The sequence below is a fragment of the Castor canadensis genome, chromosome 8, assembly GCF_047511655.1.
Source record: "Castor canadensis chromosome 8, mCasCan1.hap1v2, whole genome shotgun sequence".
NCBI lineage: Eukaryota > Metazoa > Chordata > Mammalia > Rodentia > Castoridae > Castor > Castor canadensis.
In genome coordinates this window covers 29,677,443-29,704,520 of record NC_133393.1, presented here as the reverse complement: position 1 = coordinate 29,704,520, position 27,078 = coordinate 29,677,443, and the positions used below count along the sequence as shown (strand labels likewise).

The window sequence follows — 27,078 nt, the reverse complement described above, 5'->3', positions numbered from 1 at the left end:
GTCTAAGTTTCTGTAAGTCAAACCCTCTAAAAGTTTTGACATTCTTACTCATTTCCTCAATAATTAATCATTTAAATGAAATCTTTGAGAAATGGTCTTCTTATATCATGACCTTTTTTGAAAATTTTTCTTTATCAGGACATGGTTTTTACTCTAAAGTTACCAGTATATGGGAAAACCTAAACTATCCTATTAAATAGCTACTGAATGATGTGAATCAGTGCATAATCTAATGTTAAATTTTATGGAAAAGAACATAAGGCTAAATAAAATACATATTTTACTAATTTAGCTTTTTCTAAACCTTAGATGTTTCATTGAATTTGCAAAATATACTTGAAAAGGATTTGTATTTATTTAGATTTCTTTTCTGACAGTCAGACAGAATTTACTCTCATTTTTTTGCTCCAAACTTGACTAGAATGGGGTGGATGCTAAACAAAACTCAGAAGGAATACATGACTAAAGGTTCACATAGGTAGTCGAGTTCTCTGGACCAGTGGTATGGCTCAGGTAGTAGAGCACCTGCCTAACAAGCATGAGACCTTGAGTTCAACCCCCGCAAAAAGAAAAAAAAAGATAGTCAAGTTCTTTTCTTGTTTTTTTAATTGATCTGGAAAGGTCGACAGCACAGGCAATAGATTTTTTTTTTATATTTTTAAATTAAAAAATTTGATTGGGCTGGTGGAATGGCTTAAGTAGTAAGCGCACCTGCCAAGGAAATGTGAGACCCTGAGTTCAAACCCCAGCGCCACCAAAAAAAAAATACCCTTGATTAACATGTAATAATTGTGCATATTTGTGTGGTATTTCAATGCGATATTTCAGTATACATTGAATACAGTGTACACTGGTCAAATCTACGGGCAATATTGAATCCTTTGTTTTCTCCTCCACAAGTTCTCCTAGTATTTACCCTTCCCTCCTCCTCCTCCTCCTCCTCCTCCTCCTTTGCTTAGGGATCACCTGTGCACCACTGAGCTGTATCTCCAGCCTGTACTCAGGGCTTCTAAGTCCCACTATAGTCCCTTTCCCTATCAAAAATGCTTTACTCAGCATTTACTTGTAATTTGAGGGACTCACATGTTCAAGGTGATTCTCAGTGAAAAGGTCTTCTTATGAGTTGAGGAAAAGGAATTGCTAGCAATTCCTCAAAGACAGAGAGACCAAGCTGAAGTCTCTACCCAGTGCTCCTTGGTTCTTGTCAACATCAGTGAAAGAATTTAGAGCTAAGACGAAGTAAGGAATTGGGAGGAGGTTTTATTCAGAGCAAAAGAGGAGTGCAGGCTTCTGGAGGGAGAGTCGCATCTCCCAAGATTTTGGATAGTGTCTTATGGACAAACTTCAATGGAGGGGAAGGTTATTCATGAGTTAAAGTGGAAAAAAGGCAGGAAATTCCAGAAATAGATCAGGATTTTCCCCCAAAATAAGTTTAATCCCTCTTTCTGTCCTTATATAAGGTATCACATGTGTCACAGCGTCAGATGCATGATGGGAGCAGCCAATTTTGCAGGTTAACAATATGAAGATTCCATTATAATGAAACAAAGGACAGTTGGTCCCAGTTGGTTTTGGGTGGTCTCGTTTTCCATTGATAGAGCAATCACATGATACTCTGCTGTAACTCATTTCTGTGGTCGTATCAGCCCCTAGCCACTGTGTAGTTTGCCTTCCCCTTCCCGCTACCACCTATTCCAATCTGCCTCATTAGAATCCTAATTTCAGTACTGTATCCCAGAGATCATTCTATCCCCTGATTTAACACTGAGTTCCAGGTTTTTTTAATGCTTCACGAATTTGCGTGTCATCCTTGCACAGGGGCCATGCTAATGTTCTCTGTATCATTCCACTGTTAGTATAAGTGCTGCCAAAACGAGCATTCCAGTTATTTTAAGTGACTTTCAAGTTTTCTTGGTTTCTGAACCATCCAAGTCCCTCCCTGTGACTGGGTTGGACCAGGGATCTTGGAGGTCCTGAGGTATCCTCTGGTGCATCTCCAGCATTCCCTATCCCCTGACCCTGTCCTGTGTTTCTCCCCAGGAATAATGCTCAGCAATTCCATCACAGGCAATCTCTTGAAGGATTTTCCTTAGGTGGCACCTCAGACTTCATTATTGCTTGTTTTGGTGCTTCTTCTGGTGGGTGCACTTGGCTTCATCTGGAAACCTTACCAGGAGAAAGAGCAAGAACGTCAGACCAAAGGTAAAGCTATCAGAAGACCAAGGCAAGAGAGATGCAAATGTGGAGAGGGAGACTGGACAGAGGAAATGGAGAGCATAATTGGAGAACATCAAAAGGGCCTTTTTTGTTGAAGGTTGTCTTGTTTTGTTTTTTAGACAGGGTCGTGTTATGTAGCAAGGAAGCCCTGGAACTCACTATGCAGCCCTGGTTGATCTTGAACTCATGATGCTACTGCCTCAGACTCCCAAATGCTGGGATTACAGGCAAGAACCAATCAGCTCTATTGAAGTTTTTAATGTCCTCACTCATTACCACCAACCTTACTCCATTTACTCTGCCTGAGCTGTAACCCTGACTGTGAGTTTCTAATTCTGTGACAACTCACAGGACTCAATGCACAGATCCTGCTGGTCTCCCAGAGAGCTCTTTGCCAGATAGACCTGGATCATCTCCTTTGGGCACTACTGATTAATTTCTTATCTTTTTGCAAAGAAACTCCAAAGAGAAGTCAGTAAGTGCTTACCTCTGCTCTGTGTACAATTTGAGGCCCTATCACGTGCCATTTATCTCATGAATTTTCTTTGTTCTACTTCAGGCTGGAGGAAAGCCCAGAAAGTGTATGGTGAGCATACTGAAACAAAATTTTAATCTAAAAAATTTTAAGAGGTGACATTGTCCTGATTCTTTTCCTAAGGCCTTGCCACTCTCACGAAATTTGGAGTCTCAGCCTATCCTCTAACTCTTATTTCACAGATGTTCCAAAAGCTTTCAAACTTGTGTCCAACTGAACTCAGGATCCTTTGTAGATTCTAAAAGAATTTTAAATTTTTTACAAATTACTTTAATGTCAATTTTAACTTAAAAACATAATCTAAGTAAACTCTTAATCATTTGATTGACATTCTGTAATCAATGACTGTAGAGTAGGTCCAATTTTCAAGCTAATGGCTGTATTTATAATCCCATCAGTGATAAAGGACCTTCAAAAGGTCAGATTTTAGCTTTACATTGGCTTAGGTTTTTTGGCAGTACTGGGGTTTGAGCTCAGAGCTTTTATGCTTGTGAAGCAGGAACTCTACCACTTGAACTACTCCACCAGCATTGTCTTAGTTTTTAAAAATCATTTTTATTAGTATATATTAGTTGTACCAGGGGTTTCATTATGACATTTCCATATATGCTTACAATCTACCTTGGTTAGGTTCATCCCCTCCATCACTCTTTCTCATCCCCCTCCCCCTACTCAAAATGATTTTGACACGTTTCATTGTTCTATTTTCCTACAAGCATATAAAGTACATTAACCATATTCATCCTCCTTTAACCTCTCCATTCACCCTCACCTTCCCACTAGTACTCACTCCCATTCTTGTCCTTCAAATTTTAAGTGTATATTCATTGTTGAGAGAGGTTTCACCCTGGTATTTTGGCTGCAAATATATAGTACTTAAAGCAGATTAACCCTCTCTATTACTCTCCCTTACCTTTTCCCCCTATTATTCAACAGCTTTTAGGGCTTTTTGTTATACCTTCTTCCAACACAGATGCAATGTATTTCAGTATTATTCATTCTCTTTCATTCTCTTTTCCTCTCCCTCCTTCCCCAGTCTCCTCAAAACAGTCCCACTGTTACAAATATGTTATGATTGTGATTGCATTCATGTACATTTACCTTTTGGATCTACCTTCCACAAAAGAGACAAAATATGCGACCCTTATCTTTCTAAACCTGGCTTAGCTTGCTGAATGTGATCATCTCCAGTTCCATCCATTTACCTGTAAATGACATAATTAATTTCTTCTTTATGACTGAATAACATGTCATTGTATGTATATACCACATTTCTTAAACCATTCATCACTCGTATGTCATCTGGGCTGTTCCCATAGTGTGGCTATTGTGAATAGTGCTGCAATAAACCTGGGTGTGCAAGTGTCTTTATTGCATCCTGACTTACATTACTTTGGATATATGCCCAGGAGAGGGATTACTGGATTGTATTGTAGTTCTATTTTTAGTTTTTTTTATGAACCTTCACTGCTTTCCATAGTGCTTGTACTAATTTACATTTCCTCCAACAGTGTATGAGGGTTCCTTTTTCCCCACATCCTTACCAACATTTGTTGTAGCTTGTGTTCTTAATGATAGCCATTCTGACTGGAGTGAGGTAAAATCTTAATGTAGTTTTGATTTGCATTAGGAAGAAACATTGAGCATTTCTTCATGAATTTATTGGCAATTTGTACTTCTTCCTTTGAAAAATGTCAAGTTCATTTTCCCATTTCTTTGTTGGGTTGTTTATTCTTTGGGAGTTTTGTTTTTTAAGCTCCCTATAAGTTCTGGTTATTATCCTTTGTCAGATGGATAACTGGCAAAGATTTTTTCTTCTATTCTGTGGGCTGTCTCTTCAGTCTAGTGACTGTTTCTTTTGCTGTGCAGAAGCTTTTTAGTTTGATATAGTCTCATTTGTCAATCATTTCTCTTCATTGTTGAGCTATTGGAGTTCTCTTCAGGAAGTTATTGCCTTTGTCTATATGTTTCAGTGACTTCCCTATTCCTTCCTGTAATGGTTTCAAAGTTTAGGTCTTACATTAAGACCTTTGATCCACTTTGGGTTTTTTTGGTTTTTGAGACAGAATCTTACTATGAAGCTCAAGCTGGCATTGAATTTGCCGTCATCCTGCTTCAGCCTCCCAAGTGCTGGTCTGGAATGAGCCACCAGTCCAGACCAGATTTTAACTTTTAATTCTGTATTTATTAACTAGTTCCCATCTTCCTCAGAAATCTGAAGAATTATTTTCAGATGAATTCTAGAAAATAGCATTTGTATTCCAGAAATAAGTGTTTTTATATAATTCAATTCAAGAAACACGAGTCTAAAACATAAAGTCTAACTTCCCTGACTTTTTGCCTGTATTGTAGGCACTCAGCTGCCCAGTTCTCCTACTTCTGCTTCATCATTGAACTCTCCCTGACATGTGCTGCTTGGTTACACCACCTGCAGTGCCCCAAATGTAGCATGTCTGCTTGGTCAATACAATGGTTGGCCCTTGTTTATTCTGCTTACTCAGACAAACCAAAACAGCTTCTTTAAGCTCTATGGAACTCAGTTTTCCTCATGTAGATATTAAGTGTATTATAACTACTGCTCTGAGCAGAAGTTACTAGTGAGATAAGGGAAACACCTGGTATAGGAAATAAAATACATAGCTGTGATAGTAAATCTTGTCCGTTATCCTCATCACCACATCCTTTCCCTACATCTCAAATGGTGAAGCAATCCCCTATCTCAGAGAAAAAAATAAAAGAGGAGGCTCTCAAACTTTGTTCCACCACCTGCATCTGCGCCTACTGCATCTCTTTCCATTGATTTAAATAAAGCAGATGTCCTTTCTCCTGTCTGAAGCTAGTCCTTCACCCCCATGCTGGACTCCCATTCTCCAGCTTCCCTTGGGACTTCTCTAGTAAGTCAAGTCATTTATCTATCCATCCATTCATTCATTCTTCCAATCATTCATCAAAGACCTATGAGCCTTAGTTAGCTATGTGCTAGTCAGTCACTGTTCTAGGTGCTCGGGGGACAGAAGTGAAGAAAACAGAAAGTTCTCACAAAGAACATACCTTGTGGTAGAAGACAGGCAGAAAACAAAGTAAACAGTAGTATATGTAGTGTGTTGAATGGGGATAAGTTCTGAAAAGATAAGTCAGAATAAGGAATATGGGGAGTTGCAATTTAAAACATGGTAGTAAAGTAGGGGAGCAATCCACAGAGATATCTAGGGGAAAGCACTCCAAATGGAAAGAACAACAGTGCAAAGCTCAGAGGTGGAAGCTGAAAAAAAAAGGCTGTGGTGGCTAGAGCACAGCAGTGACTGAGAGAAGGGGAAGAGATAATGTCAGAGGGGCTTGGGGGATCAGATTACATGTAACCTTGAAAGTCATTGAGCTGGCCTTGGCTTTGCCTCTGAGAGGGGAGCCATGGGAAAATCTTGAGCAGAGGAGAGAATAGATCAATTTTCAGAAGTTATTTGCTAGACTGAGACTAGGCTATGGGAATGGGGTGGCATATAGAAACCTGAAGACCAGCTGGGAGCTCCTGCAGTGATCGTGGTGGAACATGAGAATGAATGACTTGTGCCTGCCATGATGAACTCCTTGGTTCGCCCAGCCATAAAAGAGTGTTCCTGCCAGTTGCTAATGGCCTCCCAGCCATTAGATCCAGTATACACTTCGTTCTTTTTGCATAGACCTCTCTGAGTGGGTCTTTCTATTTGGCATCGTCTTTGACAACACTCACGGCCCTCTCTTGGTTCTTCTTCTGTTCCTGGGGCACTCCTTCTCAGAATTTTTCCTCTTCTTGCTCCATAACTACTGATATTCCTGAGGCTTTGTCCTAGGCTCTTTTTTCACACCATACACATTCCCAGAAGGGTCCAATCTATTTTCTGTCTTTTTTTTTTCTACTTCATTATTATCATTTTTTAAATTTTATTATTCATATGTGCATACAAGGCTTGGGTCATTTCTCCCCCCTGCCCCCACCCCCTCCCTTACCACCCACTCTGCCCCCTCCCTCTCCCCCTCACCCCTCAACACCCAGCAGAAACTATTTTGCCCTTATTTCTAATTTTGTTGTAGAGAGAGTATAAGCAATAATAGGAAGGAACAAGGATTTTTGCTGGTTGAGATAAGGATAGCTATACAGGGCATTGACTCACATTGATTTCCTGTGCGTGGGTGTTACCTTCTAGGTTAATTCTTTTTGATCTAACCTTTTCTCTAGTTCCTGGTCCCTTTTTCCTATTGGCCTCAGTTGCTTTAAGGTATCTGCTTTAGTTTCTCTGCATTAAGGGCAACAAATGCTAGCTAGTTTTTTAGGTGTCTTACCTATCCTCACCCCTCCCTTGTATGCTCTCGCTTTTATCATGTGCTCAAAGTCCAATCCCATTGTTGTGTTTGCCCTTGATCTAATGTCCACATATGAGGGAGAACATACGATCTTTGGTCTTTTGGGCCAGGCTAACCTCACTCAGAATGATGTTCTCCAATTCCATCCATTTACCAGCTAATGATAACATTTCGTTCTTCTTCATGGCAGCATAAAATTCCATTGTGTATAGATACATTTTCTTCATCCATTCATCAGTAGTGGGGCATCTTGGCTGTTTCCATAACTTGGCTATTGTGAATAGTGCTGCAATAAACATGGGTGTGCAGGTGCCTCTGGAGTAACCTGTGTCACAGTCTTTTGGGTATATCCCCAAGAGTGATATTGCTGGATCAAATGGTAGATCAACGTCTAGCTTTTTAAGTAGCCTCCAAATTTTTTTCCAGAGTGGTTGTACTAGTCTACATTCCCACCAACAGTGTAAGAGGGTTCCTTTTTCCCCGCATCCTCGCCACACCTGTTGTTGGTGGTATTGCTAATGATGGCTATTCTAACAGGGGTGAGATGGAATCTTAGCATGGTTTTAATTTGCATTTCCTTTATTGCTAGACATGGTGAGAATTTTTTCATGTGTTTTTTGGCCATTTGAATTTCTTCTTTTGAGAAAGTTCTGTTTAGTTCACTTACCCATTTCTTTATTGGTTCATTAGTTTTGGGAGAATTTAGTTTTTTAAGTTCCCTGTATATTCTGGTTATCAGTCCTTTGTCTGATGTATAGTTGGCAAATATTTTCTCCCACTCTGTGGGTGTTCTCTTCAGTTTAGAGACCATTTCTTTTGATGAACAGAAGCTTTTCAGTTTTATAAGGTCCCATTTATCTATGCTATGTCTTAGTTACTGTGCTGCTTGGGTTTCATTGAGAAAGTTCTTACCTATACCTACTAATTCCAGAATATTTCCTACTCTTTCCTGTATCAACTTTAGAGTTTGGGGTCTGATATTAAGATCCTTGATCCATTTTGAGTTAATCTTGGTATAGGGTGATATACATGGATCTAGTTTCAGTTTTTTGCAGTCTGCTAACCAGTTTTCCCAGCAGTTTTTGTTGAAGAGGCTGCTATTTCTCCATCATGTATTTTTCGCTCCTTTGTAAAGACAAGTTGGTTATAGTTTTGTGGCTTCGTATCTGGGTCCTCTATTCTGTTCCACTGCTCTTCATGTCTGTTTTTGTGCCAGTACCATGCTGTTTTTATTGCTACTGCTTTGTAATATAGTTTGAAGTCAGGTATTGTGATACCTCCTGCATTGTTCTTTTGACTGAGTATTGCCTTGGCTATTCGTGGCTTCCTGTGTTTCCATATAAATTTCACGGTAGATTTTTCGATCTCTTTAATGAATGTCATTGGAATTTTGATGGGAATTGCATTAAACATGTAGATTACTTTTGGGAGTATCGACATTTTTACTATGTTGGTTCTACCAATCCATGAGCATGGGAGATCTCTTCACTTTCTGTAGTCTTCCTCAATCTCTTTCTTCAGAAGTGTATAGTTTTCCTTATAGAGGTCTTTCACATCTTTTGTTAGGTTTACACCTAGGTATTTGATTTTTTTTGAGGCTATTGTAAATGGAATTATTTTCATGTATTCTTTTTCAGTTTGCTCATTGTTAGTGTATAGAAATGCTAATGATTTTTCTATGTTGATTTTATATCCTGCTACCTTGCTATAGCTATTGATGATGCCTAGAAGCTTCTGAGTAGAGTGTTTTGGGTCTTTAAGGTACAGGATCATGTCATCTGCAAATAGGGATATTTTGACAGTTTCTTTACCTATTTGTATTCCTTTTATTCCTTCTTCTTGCCTAATTGCTCTGCCTAGGAATTCCAGTACTATTTTGAATAGGAGTGGAGATATTGGGCATCCTTGTCTGGTTCCTGATTTTAGAGGGAATGGTTTCAGTTTTTCTCCGTTAAGTATAATGCTGGCTGTAGGTTTGTCATATACAGCTTTTATAATGTTGAGGTACTTTCCTTCTATTCCTAGTTTTCTTAGAGCTTTTGTCATGAAATGGTGTTGGATCTTATCAAAGGCTTTTTCTGCATCTATTGAGATGATCAAGTGGTTTTTGTCTTTGCTTCTGTTAATGTGGTTTATTACATTTATTGATTTTCGTATGTTGAACCACCCCTGCATCCCTGGGATGAAGCCTACTTGGTCATGGTGAATAATCTTTTTGATGTGTTGTTGAATTCGGTTTGCCATTATTTTGTTGAGGATTTTTGAGTCAATGTTCATTAAGGAGATTGGCCTATAGTTCTCCTTTTTGGAGATGTCTTTGCCTGGTTTTGGGATAAGTGTAATACTGGCTTCATAAAATGTGTTTGGCAGTTTTCCTTCCCTTTCTATTTTGTGGAACAGTTTAAGGAGGGTTGGTATCAGTTCTTCTTTAAAGGTCTGATAGACAGACCCCAAACTCTTAAGTTGATACAAGAAAGAGTAGGAAATACTCTGGAGTTAGTAGGTATAGGTAAGAACTTTCTCAATGAAACCCCAGCAGCACAGCAACTAAGAGACAGCATAGATAAATGGGACCTCATAAAACTAAAAAGCTTCTGTTCATCAAAAGAAATGGTCTCTAAACTGAAGAGAACACCCACAGAGTGGGAGAAAATATTTGCCAACTATACATCAGACAAAGGACTGATAACCAGAATATACAGGAAACTTAAAAAACTAAATTCTCCCAAAACTAATGAATCAATAAAGAAATGGGCATGTGAACTAAATAGAACTTTCTCAAAAGAAGAAATTCAAATGGCCAGAAAACACATGAAAAAATGCTCACCATCTCTAGCAATAAAGGAAATGCAAATTAAAACCACGCTAAGATTCCACCTCACCCCTGTTAGAATAGCCATCATCAGCAACACCACCAACAACAGGTGTTGGCGAGGATGCGGGGAAAAAGGAACCCTCTTACACTGTTGGTGGGAATGTAGACTAGTACAACCACTCTGGAAAAAAATTTGGAGGCTACTTAAAAAGCTGGACATCGTTCTACCATTTGATCCAGCAATACCACTCTTGGGGATATACCCAAAAGACTGTTACTCCAGAGGCACCTGCACATCCATGTTTATTGCGGCACTATTCACAATAGCCAAGTTATGGAAACAGCCAAGATGTCCCACCACTGATGAATGGATTAAGAAAATGTGGTATCTATACACAATGGAATTTTATGCAGCCATGAAGAAGAACGAAATGTTATCATTCGCTGGTAAATGGATGGAATTGGAGAACATCATTCTGAGTGAGGTTAGCCTGGCTCAAAAAACCAAAAATCGTATGTTCTCCCTCATATGTGGACATTAGATCAAGGGCAAACACAACAAGGGGATTGGACTATGAGCACATAATAAAAGCGAGAGCACACAAGGGAGGGGTGAGGATAGGTAAGACACCTAAAAAACTAGCTAGCATTTGTTGCCCTTAACACAGAGAAACTAAAGCAGATACCTTAAAGCAACTGAGGCCAATAGGAAAAGGGGAACAGGTACTAGAGAAAAGGTTAGATCAAAAAGAATTAACCTAGAAGGTAACACCCACGCACGGGAAATCAATGTGAGTCAATGCCCTGTATAGCTATCCTTATCTCAACCAGCAAAAACCCTTGTTCCTTCCTATTATTGCTTATACTCTCTCTACAACAAAATTAGAAATAAGGGCAAAATAGTTTCTGCTGGGTATTGAGGGGGGGGAGAGGGAGGGGGCAGAGTGTGTGGTAAGGGAGGGGGTGGGGGCAGGGGGGAGAAATGAACCAATCCTTGTATGCACATATGAATAATAAAAGAAAAATGAAAAAAAAATAAATAAATAAAGGTCTGATAGAATCCAGCAGAGAATCCATCAGGTACTGGACTTTTCATTTTCGGGAGACTCTTGATTGCTGCTTCAATTTCATTTTGTGTTATAGATCTATTCAGGTGATTAATTTCCTCTTGGTTCAGTTTTGGATGATCATATGTATCTAGAAATCTGTCCATTTCATTAAAATTTTCAAATTTATTTGAATAAAAGTTCTCAAAGTAGTCTCTGATGATTTCCTGGACCTCCATGGTGTTTGTTGTTATCTCCCCTTTTGCATTCCTGATTCTACTAATTTGGGTTTTTTCTCTCCTCATTTTAGTCAGGTTTGCCAGGGGTCTATCGATCTTGTTTATTTTTTCAAAGAACCAACTTTTTGTTTCATTAATTCTTTGTATGGTTTTTTTGGTTTCTATTTCGTTGATTTCAGCTCTTATTTTTATTATTTCTCTCCTTCTATTTGTTTTGGAATTTGCTTGTTCTTTTTTTTCTTGGAGTTTGAGATGTATCATTAGGTCATTGATTTGGGATCTTTGAGTCTTTTTAATGTATACACTCATAGCTATAAACTTTCCTCTCAGGCCTGCCTTAGCTGTGTCCCATAGGTTCTGGTAGGTTGTGTTTTCATTTTCATTGACTTCCAGGAACTTTTTAATTTCCTCTTTTATTTTATCAATGATCCATTCTTCATTAAGTAATGAGTTATTTAGTTTCCAGCTGTTTGCATGTTTTTTGTCTTTACTTTTGTTGTTGAGTTCTAGTTTTACTGCATTGTGATCAGATAGTATGCACGGTATAATTTCTATTTTCTTGTATTTGCTGAGACTTGCTTTGTGCCCTAGGATATGATCTGTTTTGGAGAAGGTTCCATGGGCTGCTGAGAAGAATGTATATTGTGTAGAGGTTGGATGAAATGTTCTGTAGACATCTACTAGGTCCACTTGATCTATTGCATATTTTAGATCTTGGATTTCTTTATTGAGTTTTTGTTTGGATGACCTGTCTATTGATGATAATGGGGTGTTAAAGTCTCCCACAACCACTGTGTTGGCATTTATATATGCTTTTAGGTCTTTCAGGGTATGTTTGATGAAATTGGGTGCATTGACTTTGGGTGCATACAGGTTGATAATTATTATTTCCTTTTGGTCTATTTCCCCTTTTATTAGCATGGAATGTCCTTCTTTATCTCATTTGATCAATGTAGGTTTGAAGTCTACTTTGTCAGAGATAAGTATTGCTACTCCTGCCTGTTTTGGGGGGCCATTGGCTTGGTAAATATTCTTCCAGCCTTTCATCCTAAGCCTATGCTTATTTCTGTCGGTGAGATGGGTCTCCTGTAAGCAACAAATTGTTGGATCTTCCTTTTTAATCCATTTCATTAAGCGGTGCCTTTTGATGGGTGAATTAAGTCCGTTAACATTAAGCGTTAGTACTGATAGGTAGGTGGTGATTCCTGTCATTTAGTTGTCTTAGTTGTTTGAAGGTTTGATTGTGTGTATCTAAGTTGAGGTTACTCTCTACTTTCTTGCTTTTTCTTTTCCTGTAGTTTGGTGCTGCCTGTCTTTTCATGGTTAAGTTGGGTTTCACTTTCTGTGTGCAGAATCCCTTGCAGAATCCTTTGTAGTTGTGGCTTTGTGGTCACATATTGTTTTACTTTCTGCTTATCATGGAAGACTTTTATTGCTCCATCTATTTTGAATGATAGTTTTGCTGGGTAGAGTATCCTGGGGTTGAAGTTATTTTCATTCAGTGCCCGGAAGATCTCACCCATGCTCTTCTTGCTTTTAATGTTTCTGTTGAGAAGTCTGCTGTGATTTTGACAGGTCTACCTTTGTATGTTACTTGTTTTTTCTCTCTTACAGCCTTCAATATTCTTTTCTTAGTTTCTGAACTTGTTGTTTTAATAATGATATGTTGTGGGGTAGTCCTATTTTGATCTGGTCTGTTTGGTGTCCTGGAGGCCTCTTGCATCTGTATGGGAATATCTTTCTCTAGATTTGGGAAATTTTCTGTTATTATTTTGTTAAATATATTATGCATTCCCTTCACTTGCACCTCTTCTCCTTCTTCAATGCCCTTGATTCTCAAGTTTGGTCTTTTGATGGAGTCGGTGAGTTCTTGCATTTTCTTTTCACAGGTCTTGAGTTGTTTAATTAATAGTTCTTTGGTTTTTCCTTTAATTACCATTTCATCTTCAAGTTCTGAGATTCTGTCTTCTGTATGTTCTATTCTGCTGGATTGGCCTTCCGTTTTGTTTTGCAGTTCTGTTTCATTCTTTTTTCTGAGGTTTTCCATATCCTGGCTGTTTTCCTCTTTTATGTTGTCTATTTTTGTCCTGAGTTCATTTATCTGTTTATTCTTCGTGTTCTGTCTTTCACTTTGGTGCTTATACAGTGCTTCTATGGTTTCCTTTATTTCTTCATTTGATTTTTCAAATTCTCTATTTTTATTGTCTTGGAATTTCTTGAGTGTCTCCTGTACATTTTGGTTGACCCTATCCAGTATCATCTCTATAAAATTCTCATTGAGTACCTGTAGTATGTCTTCTTTTAAATTATTCTTGTGGGCTTCCTTGGGTCCTTTGGCATAGTTGACCTTCATTTTTGTTGGAGTCTGGATCTGAGTACCTGTTTTCTTCATTCCCCTCTGGTTCCTGTACTAATTTTTTGCTGTGGGGAAACTGGTTTCCCTGTTTTTTCTGTCTTCCCGTCATTGTCTTTGGTGTTGTTACTGTCCCTGTACTGTATGCAATTAAGAATTTCCTGCTTGTAATAATGACAATGGTAATATTTAGAATGGAAGGATGAGCTGAGATGGAAAGCAAGAAGTTAAAGAAATGGGAAAACAAATACACAGACTGGAGGGAGAAAACAGAACAAGGTGTCAGACAAGAAGATTTCAAAGGTATAAACAGGGAGCTTTAGTGTACTAATCAACAGTAAGCTGAACAGACATTAGAGAGACAGAGAGAGGACTGAAAATCAAAAATTTAAAAAGGTAAGAATAAAAATAAAAAATAAGTAAATGAAAGAAAAATCTATCTATAAAAATGTATTAAAATAAAATGAAAAAATAGAAAATTTAAAAAAACCAAAAAACCAAAAAACCTCCAAGTTCAAATGCAGTGAAGTCACAGTCTCCAATCCTGGAGATGGTGCCTCAGATGTTGTTCTGTAGTTGTCTCATCAAAGGGGATGCATAAAGAAGAACAAAACTACACACACACACACAAAAATAACCCCAAGTGTCCCAAGTTCAAATGCAATACAGTTTCAGTAAGTTTTTCAGCTTGCAGGTGTAATTTGGTTGTTTTCTCATCAAAGGTAGGGAGACAAAAAAAAAAAAGAGTCTGGAGACAGTTCTGAGAATGGTTTCTGCAACTGTGGCTTGCCTGCCCAATGTTGTCAGCCTGCTGTTGCTGGAGGCGTTATTTATGCAGATCTCTGGGGTGAGCTTAGCACTCACATGGACCCGCAGGCTTTGTTGCTCAGATTTCTCCTGTGCAGGAGCCTCTGCTACAAGCTTTCCCCTTTCCAAGCACTGGGAAAGGTGACACTGCACCCGCATTCTCAGGCCTGCGTGTTTATTTACAGATCATGTGGGAGGTGGGTCTTCCCCCCTCTCCTGTGCAGTTCTCCTCCCACCTCTGCTTTCACAAGCTTTCCTGCTCCTGCTTACTGGGTGGTGCTGCTGCTCCTGCCAGCCGCCATGTTTGTTTACAGCTCACGTGGGAAGTGGGTCTTCCCTTCTCTCCTGTGGAGTTTTCCTCCCTCCACCACTCTCACAAGCTTTCCCACTCCTGGTTGCTGAGCGCGTGCCCCCCGCTCCCGCCAGAGGCTCTCCCGCCTGCCCAGCTTGTTTATTTACAGTCCCGGGAAGGGTTCCCTTCCCCTAATCTTCGGTGCTCAGTGCGCCCCACCCTCTTTCCTGTGTGTCTTATTTGTTCTTATTGCTTATTACTCAGTTTCTCTTTTTTCCTGGGGTGGAGGTCAGTCTGTCCAGGGGGCTATGCTGCTCTGGCCGAGGCTTTGTCTGTGGGAGTATCACGGTTACCGCGAAGCTCACCTGGTCCGTGTCTTCCCAAGCCACATGGGCGCCGGTGACTGGCGGCCCGAGGGCCCTCCTTGTTTCTCCGTTTAACGTGAAGTGGAGATTCTCTGCGCCAGCAGGAGCTGTGGAGGGGTCAAAGTTATGCCTTTTCTCAGTGATTATGCCTGCAAAGTGTGTCTCCGGCGTCTCTCCAAGATTTCACTACAGGAGGCTCGCTTTCTGCTTCCTACCTCTAGCCACCATCTTGGAATTCCCTCCCAATCTATTTTCAAGAGTCTCCTCTGGGGCACTCTCTCTTGGGACCCCTCCCAGTTCTGGGAGCTCTACTTTGTTATTTTTCTATCTCAATAAACTCTCCCATTTTACTCACACACAAAAAAGAGTGTCCCCTGTAAGTTGATATACCATCTGTATTGAATTCTGTCTTCAGCTCTGCCCACTTCCTGAATTTATTGTCCACTGGATACCTCTGAGGCATCTCACTGTCAGTATATCTAAAACTAAATTCTAAGTGGGGAGTGGCTCAGTGGTATTGCTTGCCTAACACACAAGGCCAATACCACAAAAATAAAACAAAACAAAAATTTCACACCAACTTTGTCCTCCTTCTTTATATGTCTAAATGAAATCACCTATCAGTTATTCCCAACTCTGCTCACTCTGTCATCACAACATCCAATTCATAGCCAACTCCTGTTCTGCACTTCTCGAGAGGTCCAGCTACTAAGCTATTCTAACCACTAGGTCAGATCTGGAGCCATACTACCTGGGCTCAAGACTCAGTTCAGCCAGTAACCACTTGTGTGACCTTGGGTGAGTTATTTAACCACTTTGGACTTTGGCTTCCTCATCTATAAGATGTGGGAAACAAGAGTATTTCCCCCTAGGGTTATAAATGTTGTTGATGAATGTAAATCCCTAAGCACATCACAAAATCATAGTAGGTTTTATATAAATATTAGCTATGATTAATAGTAGTAATCAGTCCACTCCTCATTTCCCCAATCCCAAAGCCAGAGCCTTGCTTCAAGCTCTCATCAGTTCTTGCTGAAGTATCACAGTAGCTTTCTCCTTGGGCTCCCTGTCTCCTTCCATCTGGCTCTCCAATAAGAATAAGCAATATTGTGCAATTTCAGCAGACACAATTCCATACAATACAATGTAAGTGACACTCCTGTCTTCCATTTCCCCAGCACCTGCCCCACTGCTATTCTCAATGTATACATTTTTCCCATACCACACTTTTTAGAGATTTCCTCTTTACCTTTGAACTAAAATCCCAACTCCACAGCAGGCACCTGCAGACGTTATCCTCTAGGGAGGTGAATTTGGAAGTTATTAGTGCAGGGATCAAAACTGAACCTTCTAAGCTGAGACAGTGACATTCAATGAAAGTTAATATGTGCAGGCTGTGTCAAGTCCTCCCCCAAATAATTTAAAGAAAGATGTCATGCATACTCTACTGATGAAGAAATAGGGACATTGAGTTGTTAATTAACTGGATTTAGGTTGCATGACTAATGAGTAATGGGTAACAGTAGATGGATATGAAGAAACACAAATCAGTGGATGGTGAGCCTGGGACTTGTCGTCCACGGCCCATATAAGGCTATAAAGAAAATTGCCATTCTTGGAGTCCCTAATGGTAACAAGAGATGACAAAAAAGTCATGAGAAGTGGTTGCTTTCTGGACTGGAGATGAGCTCAAGTGGTAGAATGCCTGCCTAGCAAGTATGAAGCCGAGTCCAAAACCCAGTACCACCAAAAAAGAAAGGAAGGAAGGGAGGAAGTAAGGAAGGGAGGAAAGGAAATAAATAGATGCTTCCTGATGTGGCAAATGAAATAAAAGAAAGAGAATTTCTGGGCAGTGGAGCATACATTGCACACAGGACACTGCATGATATACTGCAGGGCATTGTACTAGATCTTGGAAAGAAGGCAAGAGAAGATAGGATTAAACACCTAACTCTGTGAGCATGATCACAGTGAAGAAAAAGATAAACCCATCCTAGTTCTGTCCTGTTTCCTGGTTCATATCCCAAGCCTTCACATGAACTTGTGTATGCTAGTGCATTTCAGCTACAGTGGGGCAAAGAACAACTAAAAGGAGATATGGATAAAGAGTTCCCAGTGGGATCCAAGGCCGCACTTAAGGGCAGAGAAATGAAAATGGAAAATCCATTTCTTCTGTCCTCCCTCTGCCTGCCACTATTCGTGTGAGGTATGTGAGGAGAAGAAGGCAGTTAAGTACTAGAGATGAGTGAGGAGGGCACCAAAGATGGGAAGAAAAGGCCAAGAAGTTTATAAGTCTAGTCAGGAAGCACTGGTTTCTCTCTCTCTTTCTCTTTCTCTCTCTCTCTCTCTCTCTCTCTCTCTTTCTATTGCAGATTGGAGAAAAGTTCAGTCTTAGGCTGGTGAGTGGCCATCTAATTCCCAATGTCATAAGCTCAAAGCTCCAGAAGGAAAGATCTTAGCAATCCTCCATCTTTCAATTTCAGTGAGTGATGTGGCTGGGCAGACCATGTATAGAGAACCTGGGACAATCTGCAAAGCATAGAGACCAAGAGCTAAAGAGAGAGAGAAAGTAAATAGAGACCAATGGCTGTCTTAATCCCAGTTCAGCAGCTCTGCATTTTTCTTTTCCAATAACTTAAATTCTTTTCCTTTCATTTTCTTTCTTTATTTTTTTGGTGGCACTAGGGTTTGAACTCAGGGCCTCACACTTGCTATGCAGGCCCTCTACCACTTGAACTACTGCCAGTCCTACTTTTCTTTTGTAAAGACCTCCACACCCACTTTCTCTCTTGGCTTTTTCTACTCCTCAATGTTTTCACACCATAGGCCTAAGTGTACACAATTGAGTCTCAAGTGGGTGATGTGTATCTTATAGGAGATCTAACAACTCCCCACTTACAACAGAGGTAGCACTTCATAATTGGAGCTCCCATGGAGAACTCTAGAAAGGAGGAATGGAGAGGGTTTGGGGTTTGGCTCAATGGTAGAGTACCTGTCTAGCATTCATGAGGTTCAGAGTTTAATTCCCAACACTACACAATTAATTAAATTAAAAAGGATGAATGAAGAAAATCATATAAATTGTCTTTTTAAATAGCTAGTATTTCTTCGTACCCACCACCATGCACTAAAAACAGATCTGAGTGCTTTATACATATTGTCCCATTTACTGATCTTTGCCCTTCCCTTCAAGGTAGATGCTATTTTTATGCCCATCTACAATGGAGAAAACTAATCCACAAATAGAGTAAAAACCTTGCTCCAAATCACCCATCCAGGAGATGGTGATGCTGGGACACAATCTCGGGGAATCTGGTCCCAGAAGCTAAACTCCTATCCACTAGGCTGTGCTCCCTTTCCTGGTCAAATGATGTAGACCTGGAATAGACCTACTCTAATCTTGTGTCCTTAACATGAGGAAGACAAGAGTCTCAAGTAACTTGCTCAAGAATACAAAACTGATTAATGACTCAAGGGATGCCCACACAGGGATTCCTTGGTCCACTTGTCTCTCCTTGGAAGAGTTCCTTGGAAAACTCATGTAAAATACTCCCACATTCTTATTTTGATTTCTTTCCCACTCTCCATATGCACAAAGTCTCTTAAATTTGTCTACCTGAACTCTCCCGTGCAGCTCAGATTAATCTAAATCCAATATTCTCCCAATCACCTGGAAATGGCCAAATCTTCTTGGTACGGAGCCTGGGAAATGTCATCTAGCTATGTCCCCAGGAGGGAAAGAAGTCAGAGTTTGATGAATATATAAAAGTCTCTCTCATGCAAACATGACTCTCCCTGTTAGTACCTGGCTCAGAGATAAACAGAGATACAGTCTATACCTTCTAGTCTAGAAGAAAAGAGAAATAGAAAACAGTAATAGTGCAGTGAGAGTGGTTTGTACCAAATGCTGTGGCACAGGTAGAGGAAAGGTGGTTCCTGAATAGCTACCCTTGTTCTCAGGAACCTGAACCTCTAGATCGCAAGAACCTGGACTACCTGGACAACATGCTCCTTTTAAAAAGTGAGCTCTCCCAGTGGCTCTTTTTGGTTTTTGTTTTGTTTTGTTTTTGGCTGTACTGGGGTTTGAACTCAGGGCCTTTTGTTAGGCAGACACTCCACTGCTTAAGCCACTCTGTCAGGTTTTTTGTTTTTTGTGGGTTTTTTTTTTTTGTGGGACTGGGGTTTCAACTCAGGGTTTTATGCTTGCAAAGTGGCTCTACCACTTGAGCCACACCTCCAGCCCTCTCCTGGATCTTGATTCACCTATTTACACTTCCTGCGTAGCTGGAATGACTGGTGCATGCTATCATACCCAACTTTTTAATTGATTTGAAATGTAGGTCTAGCTAGCTGTTTTCCCAGGTTAACCTCCAACCACTATCCTCCCACTCTCTGCCTCTCCACCTCTTGAATAGCTAGCTAGGATTATAGATGTTGGCCACTGTGCCCAGCTTTCCACTGACTCTTTGAGTGGTCCTCAAAGACATTTGGGGAGAAGCTTGTCATTCTAGCTGTTTGGAGGAGGACGGAGCAGGACTCCATGGACAGGATCAGCTTATTTCTCTCTTTTCCCAGTTATCAAAGGTCCTGAGATGCCAGAGTTGACCTGGCACTCTGTCTCTCTCTCTCTCTCTCTCTCTCTCTCTCTCTCTCTCTCTCTCTCTCTTTCTTTTTCTGTAGCTAATGTGACTCTAGATCCAGACACAGCCTACTTCAAACTGTTTCTGTCTGAAGATTGCCAGAGTGTGAGCTGGAAAAACACACGGCAGAATCTGCCTGAAAAACCTGGAAGGTTTTTATTTGATCCTTACGTGTTGGGCCATAAGAACTTCTCTTCTGGAAGACATTACTGGGAAGTCAAAGTTGGGGACAGGACATTCTGGAGACTGGGCATTTGTGAAGAGAATTCTGAAAAGACATGGGGGATTTCAGAGTCGCCTCAAAATGGATTCTGGACCATGGAACTGCATGATAATAAGTATCTATCAGGCCCTCACCTTGCCTCAGACTCTCCTTCCCTGAGCAGCCTCCCTAGTCAAGTAGGGATCTTCCTGAACTACGAGGCTGGGGGCGTCTCCTTCTATAATGTCGCTGTTGGGTCCCACATCTACACATTCCCCCCGGCCTCTCTCTTTGGGCCCCTCCGGCCCTACTTCTGCCTTTTTTTTCTGCCACCCAGCCCCTCTGACTATCTGTCACTAAAGTGAGCAATGCCTAACCTTTCCATTGAAACCCTAGGGAAGAACTTTGCCTTGGACTTCAGACCATTCTTAACATGTTTTACTTCACCAGCGATTAAGTATTCTCTCATTTTTTTCTGCTGAAAATAGCTAGATAGCTAGATAGTCTCTGAGGACAACTATCCTTGAGCTATATCCTAGCCAGTATGGTCTGAGTTCCTCTAACCTTTGCTCATAACATGCAGCTTTTTTTTTCCACCATGTTCTGGGGTGTTGGGCAAAAGCTGGAGCTAGCATATGGTGCTCTAGAGTTGACTATTACAGAGGTCAAAGGAATGACAGTGCAATAACACAGAGTCTTGTCCGGAAGGTTCATCTGGCATTGTCACCCCGGCTGGAAACTGAAAAAGGAGCATCAAAGGAAAGCAGAGACAGGAAATACTGATGGAAAGACTAGAAGGAGAAGTATGTCTGACCTTGACCATCTCATTATCATGAAGAAATGAAAGGCAGCAGTGGCCATCTTTAATGTCTGCATCATAGAACAACTATGGAAGCTAGCTGTGAATGGGATTTTGTCATTTCACAATCTTTTCACATGAAGACTTTATTTCACTTTGACTCAGAAAAAATTTTCCAAGACACAAAAAAAAGCTCATAGAGAAGAGTCACTTTTCTAGGCACGCTTATGGACTTGATTCTACATCTACTGCCCCATGATACCATCTCTAAGAATCCTCTATCAAGAAATTTCAATGACCATTTCACCACTTTTTATCCCATCAAATGGAAAATCTCTTTTCCAGCTTGCAGATTTGCTTTGCAGATTTCCTTTCCATAAACAACTTCCTGCTAAAACATTTTACTTCATCAATGAGTAAGTACGTATTATCTAACATTCTTTTCTTTTTTTTTTAGATGGAGAAATTAGCTTATTTTATTTATTTACATATGTAACGGGTAATGAACAAATTAATGTAATTAACATTTCCATCTCTTTAAACATTCATTATTTCTTTGTGGTGGAAGATTTTTAAATAATCTCTTCTAACTCTTTATTTCCAGGCACCAGTGGCTCTCACCTGTAATCCTAGCTACTTGGGAGGCAGAGATCAGGAAGATCATGATTTGAAGCCAGTCTGGACAAATAGTTCCCAAGGCCCTATCTTAAAAACACACATCACCAAAATGGACTGGCAGAGTGGATCCAGGTGTAAACCCTGAGTTTAAACACCAGTATAGCAAACAAAAGTTTAACAAATGCTACTAAAAAATGTATCTAACATTCTTTTCTACTGAAAAATTTGACCTAGATAGATAGATCTATGACATTCTTCTTTTACTTAAACTCTAATATTATAATATTCATCACCAAGATGCTTTTCTTTCTTCCTTATAACCAATAATGCCACAGTAAACATCTTTGTATCTAAATCATTATACTTTGCTCTAATCATTTCCACAGAATAAATTTTCAAGTTACCTTTGTCATTAGGATAAATTCTTGAAAGAACAAAAATTATTTATAAAAGGGACTTGAATTATTCTTACATATCTATACATACCTATTTGTTTCCTACAGGACAGAAGTGTCTGCTCATACTTTTGATCTCTATCAGGCTTATCTCCTAAAGTTAACAGTCCTCACAACAACTCAGAAAGTCAAGTATTATTGTTATTCTTATTTTACAGATAGAGAAACATGCACAGGGAGGTTAATTGACTGACCCAAAGTCACACAGCAAGCTGGCTTCTATGCTCAGAACCACTTTGTCATAGAACCTCTCCTCACCAATTTCGAATGTCAGTACCTGAGAACCTATTAGATGGCAAATTCTATGAATTTCATTAATTTTTTTCCTGCCTCATTTCACATCCATTTATCAATAGTGACCTCCTGTCTTCCAAAACATGTCCATATCATATGGCTCTCCTACCCTACCACATGAACTGGATCTGGAATTCTCATCTGTTCCAGGCAAGGTCAAAGGACCTGTGTTAGGAAAAACGCCGCTCTCAAAGAAAGCTCAGGAGAAAACTTACGTCCATAGAGCAAGGTTTAATGGCGGGCCCAACTGCCAGGCTGGCCAGGGGAAAGGTGGCGCAGCCCCGAGCCTGGGCAAGCAGTGGCTTTTATAGAAGGGGGAGGGTAAGGAAGTTAGTACAGGTGCAGTAGTCTCTGGTAGGGGTGGGGCTGTCTTAGAGCACAGGAATTTGTTTAAGGGCGGGGTTGCCATTTTGGCTGATTCACAAAATGGCGACATTATTGTTCTATCATTCCCCCATTTTTTCTTTAATAATGATGAGGGTAGGGGCTGAGGATCAGGAATTGGGGAGAAGCATCGATCTCTTTAACTGCTTCCTGCTGGCAGGGGGTGTTGTATGGGGCAGGATCCTCAGGCTCCTGTGGTGTCCTGGATGGGGCCTTCACAGTAGTTCTCAGGGTGGTTTTGGAGAGGTTGGTATCCTGGGAGGTACAATTGGTTACATTTTTGATTAGCAATAACAGAAATGCAGTATGATATAAGGGAGGAAGCTTAAGAATAGGAGAGCAGGAACATAGGCATTAGGATGGGCATTGGCCAGGAGAACCACTGTGAAATGTTGTCCCCTAGACAATTTTAAGAATCCTCCAACTACAGAGAGAGAAATGGGTGGCCATACATTATCTAAGACCCAAATAGGAATATTAGGAGGAGCATAAAAAGGTGTCTGTTCAGGGACTACACACCTAGGGATCTAAATTCTGCAAAATCCTATAACTGCCAGGAAAGCTGTAAGCTGTCTTATGGTATGGGGGTTGGGAAACAGAAGATTGGGCTGATGCATTTATGACTCAGTGAGTGAGTCTGTCCCTTTAAGGCCACACCTAGGTAGGTGACCTGTGGGAGGCAGGAGCTGTCAGGATTTAAATGTAACACTCTTGGATAAAAGAGAGCTTTAGCTCATTATTTTATATAAATTGACACTTTGAACCTTTTAAATGTTTGTACCATATTTAGATAAAGTATAACATAACACTGTTACAAGGTTGTCATTTAAGACACATAAGCAAATATGTAAATGAACTCTGATTTAGTAGTACTTAAAGCTTGACAAGATCAGCAGAAAACACAAATAATTTCTTTGATAAAATCTTTCTCTGTAATGGTTTTTTGTAGATGTTACTCAGAGCAGAACAATATTAAGATAACCTTGTTATTTTATAGACATAGAGGATTTGATTTTAGTTTGACATGACCCTAAAAATCTTTTAGGCAACTCTTAGATTATATTTAACTTTAACTTTATCACACACTGAAGTTTCTTATTATGCACTTTTAAAACTTACTTAGATCTTTATATAACATATTAAACCCTTTGATGGCTTGTTTTTATCCCTCCTATTTGAAACAATCTTTAGGATAAACCCTTTTTTACAAAATCCTTTCTCATCCAAAAAACCATTCCTTTTCTCTTTAACTTCCCAAAAAATACATTTATTACCTATCTATATCCTTTCCAGTTGTTTACTTTGTAACTTGTATTTTAAAATTAACTTTCATAAGAATTTTAAATTTATTATAGGGGCTGGAGCAACTAATTAGTAGCCCTTGTTGTTTTAAGGAATTTATGATACACATAAGGCCTCATCATTCCTCAGGCTTGAGGGGATATTGTTTTAGGTGTGGAAACTGTGAGGGATTTTTGAGTTTTATTTGAATAGGGAGGGCCGTCCTGGCTCACCCTACACTCATCTCATCAGTCCACACTGTGGAATCTCTTTGTTCCTGAAGGAGGGGGCAGCAGAGATAGCTGCCTGGGGGGGAGGAGAATTTGAGCTTTTAATTGAGATAGTAAATCCTGTCCCATCAGGGGCACTAGAGTTTCAGGTACTATGAGGAAAGAGTGACAGAAGAGCAGGTCTCCCCAAGAGCAGGCCAGAGGCCAGGTAAACTAGTGCTCTAGGGGCTGGCCAGATTTGCCCCGAATGATAACTTTTGTCATTGGACCAGAGAACAGGAGAAAAAGGTAAAACAGAGAAACAGGCTCCACTGTCTAGGAGGAAAATGGCCTTTTGTTTTTCTGCCATTATGGCTCCTCAACATTGATGCCAAGAAGTGGAGTGTGGACAGGGGGCCGGGACCCATCAATCCATAGAAGGTGGCACCTCGCCTTCCATCTGGTCATGGGGGCACTTAGACCTCCAGTGGTTACCCTTGCAGAGGGCAGGGTCCCGGTTGGGGGCGGGGCTGTCTCCCGGGCTGTCCCCCCTTAAGCATTCTCTGCAGAAGTGCCTCTCCTGCACACCACGGTAGCAAGTTCAGGATACAGACCCCAGGCAGGTGGGGCCCTCTCTGAGAGCAGCAATGAGGCCATGGTGTCTCTTATCTTTTTCTCTCCTGTTAGTAAGGTCCCAGACATACAGACATAGCCATAAATACAGACATGGCTAGCTGTATTACTTGGTTCAATGGCTTTTCCCTTCAGCCACAGTCTGAGTTTTTTACAAATATCTGGGACTGACTGTTAGAAATTTATCTTTGAGGAGAACCTCTCTTACCTGTGACTCTGAGTCTACCATGGTATGCTTTCTGATAGGTTGTTGCTGTAAAGTAAAGTTGTTATTGTACATTGACACCTGACACTCTGGAGAGCAAATCTCTGAACTGTTCTGGGCCTCAGTTTCCTCACTTGAAGAATGAGGAATCTGGTCTAGGTTAAACTACGTTTTTCTACTATAAGATAGCTGAAGTGACATTAATGCCACTTATCTTCTTTACCATTTTTATTTATTTATTTATTTATTTATTTATTTATTTTAGTAATGCTGGGGAATTGAACCCAGGACTTTGCACATGCTGGGCAGACATTCTCCCATTGAGCTACTTCCACAGCCCCAAATACTATTATCATTATTTCTTACTTTGGCTGTACTGGCTTGAACTCAGGACTTTCTGCTTATAAAGTGGTACTCTACTGCTTAAGCCACATAATCATTTCCAACCTGAGCAGCCTGGGCCTGAACCCATTGCTTTTCTAATGAGATAAGAGTCTGGTCTAGTAGAAGCAAAATATCCTTTCATGTCAGTTGAAAGGTTTGGATCACAGAGCTAAAGACTTGAATGTATTTGTCTGGGCATCAGTACAGCTGTTTAGATGTTTTTAAATTTCCCTTAGATCTAATAACTGGAAGGGGACATACGATTTGCCCTCTTCCTACCATTGCCTGTTGGAGAGGGAAGCACTCATTAAGAGGTTCTGAGTATTGGGGTGGCTTAGAAGGTAGAAATTTGTATAGGGGACCTCAGTTTACTTTTTTTTTTACTTTTATAGAAAAGGTCTAATTGGAGTGTGGTATTGTAATTTAAGGAACCCTGTGAAGGCCACTTCTCTTGGTCACCCAAGGCATACTGAGGCCGGGCCTCAGTACAAAGCTTCCAACATCTGCCAGCCAGAAGACTGGAAGATGCAGATCCCATCTAGAAAGAACAAAACGTTAAGATCCTGTCTTTTAGCTAACAGCAGGCAGCCTCTTTAATAAAATGCTACCTTTTTAACAAAGAAATAAAACATTTGTAAAGTTGGAGAAGGGCATTCAGAGGGCATTTCAGGCCAATAACAGGGCCATAAGGGACAACTAGTGTTAATATTTGGAGGGAAAAATTTATGCTGAGGCCAAAGGTATAGAAGATTCTAAATGAGAAATTTAGAGACCATAGTAATGTCTATTTAGTTATTTCTGGAACTATAACCTTGAGCTAACAACTGGCTTACAATGGCTGATGCCCTGAGGTGTGAGGTGGGGCTAGGAGCAGGACTTGTGCAAGGCCACTCCCTCCACACACACCTGGGACAAATGACCCTGACTGCTTAGGTCTGATCCTGAGGCCTGTCGCCCCTCCCCACTTCCTGTATACTCTGAGCGCGTTTATTCTAGGGGAAGTGGTGGCGGGCCACAGCCATCACCACATGTGGCTGGCTGTCCAGGATTTGCTGGATCCTCTCTATGGATTTTCCTAGCTATGGCAGGTGTTTTTGCTGTGTCCAGAAGCCAGCATCCTGTGCACAGGTGCGCCTGTTTGTTTTCCCTCCTCCCCTTGTGGGGGTGGAATTAGAGCCTAAATGTGGCAGCTGCAGGTTTTTCTAAGCGCTTTTGTAAAGCAGCTGATTTAAAGTTACTTTAGACTGAGAGGCCTGGCAAACTAGTTGGAATAACTTGAGTCATAAGGTACCATGCTACAGGTTTTTCATGGGAGGCAGGGTCCCAGTAAGCCCAGGGAGGGGAAGGCAGACAGAGACAGAGGACATGTGGTGAGACCATGGAGGAGGCAGAAAGGTGTGCTGACATCTTAGGTAGGGAGGGGAAGGCAGAGCCCGGAGGCATGACACATGCTTAAGGGATTAGCCATCACCTGTGTCTCCAGGTTGCTCCAATTGATTGGTACTGGCAGGCTTTCAGGAAACAAAACCTCCACTCTCTGGTCGCCGAATAAATCCGGGGCTTTGTCTCAGCCCACAGGAAGGGAGCATGAGCTCTCCAGAGCTGGAACCACATTGAGGTCAGAATTGGCAAGGAGTGGCTTGCTTAACTCACGACAGGGAGAGTTTTTCAGGAAGATAGGAGGAGATAGGTATGGTAAGCAGTGCAAGAAGTCTGCTTACATGGGGAAGGAGGAGGTTTGGGAGAGGAATTGGCTGATTTAGAAACTGATTTACAGGCTGATAGAATCTGCGCAGGGGAACAGAAAGTACAGAGGGAGGGTTTGATGCAGAGATAGGGAAAGAATTGGATGTAGGAAAGTTCCTTCCATTTACCAGCACGCTCACAGAGATTGTATAAATCCCTTAAAATATTGGGATTGAAAGTGCCATTAAGTGGCCATTTGGAGGCATTGTCCAATTGGGGCC

The 27,078-nt window shown here is 40.7% G+C and overlaps 1 long non-coding RNA gene and 1 other non-coding gene across 2 annotated transcripts; both read right to left on the bottom strand.

The window, feature by feature from the left end:
- Positions 1 to 1,078: 1,078 nt before the first annotated feature.
- Positions 1,079 to 26,952, bottom strand: LOC141425678 (uncharacterized). Its single transcript, XR_012450722.1, has 4 exons — positions 26,583 to 26,952; positions 22,231 to 22,654; positions 15,008 to 15,114; positions 1,079 to 2,166 (listed from the first exon to the last, which is right to left on the bottom strand). It is a non-coding gene; the product is annotated as an uncharacterized lncRNA (long non-coding RNA).
- On the bottom strand, positions 1,774 to 1,880 carry LOC141426053 (U6 spliceosomal RNA). The gene has a single exon (XR_012451162.1). It is a non-coding gene; the product is annotated as a U6 spliceosomal RNA (small nuclear RNA).
- Positions 26,953 to 27,078: the final 126 nt, after the last annotated feature.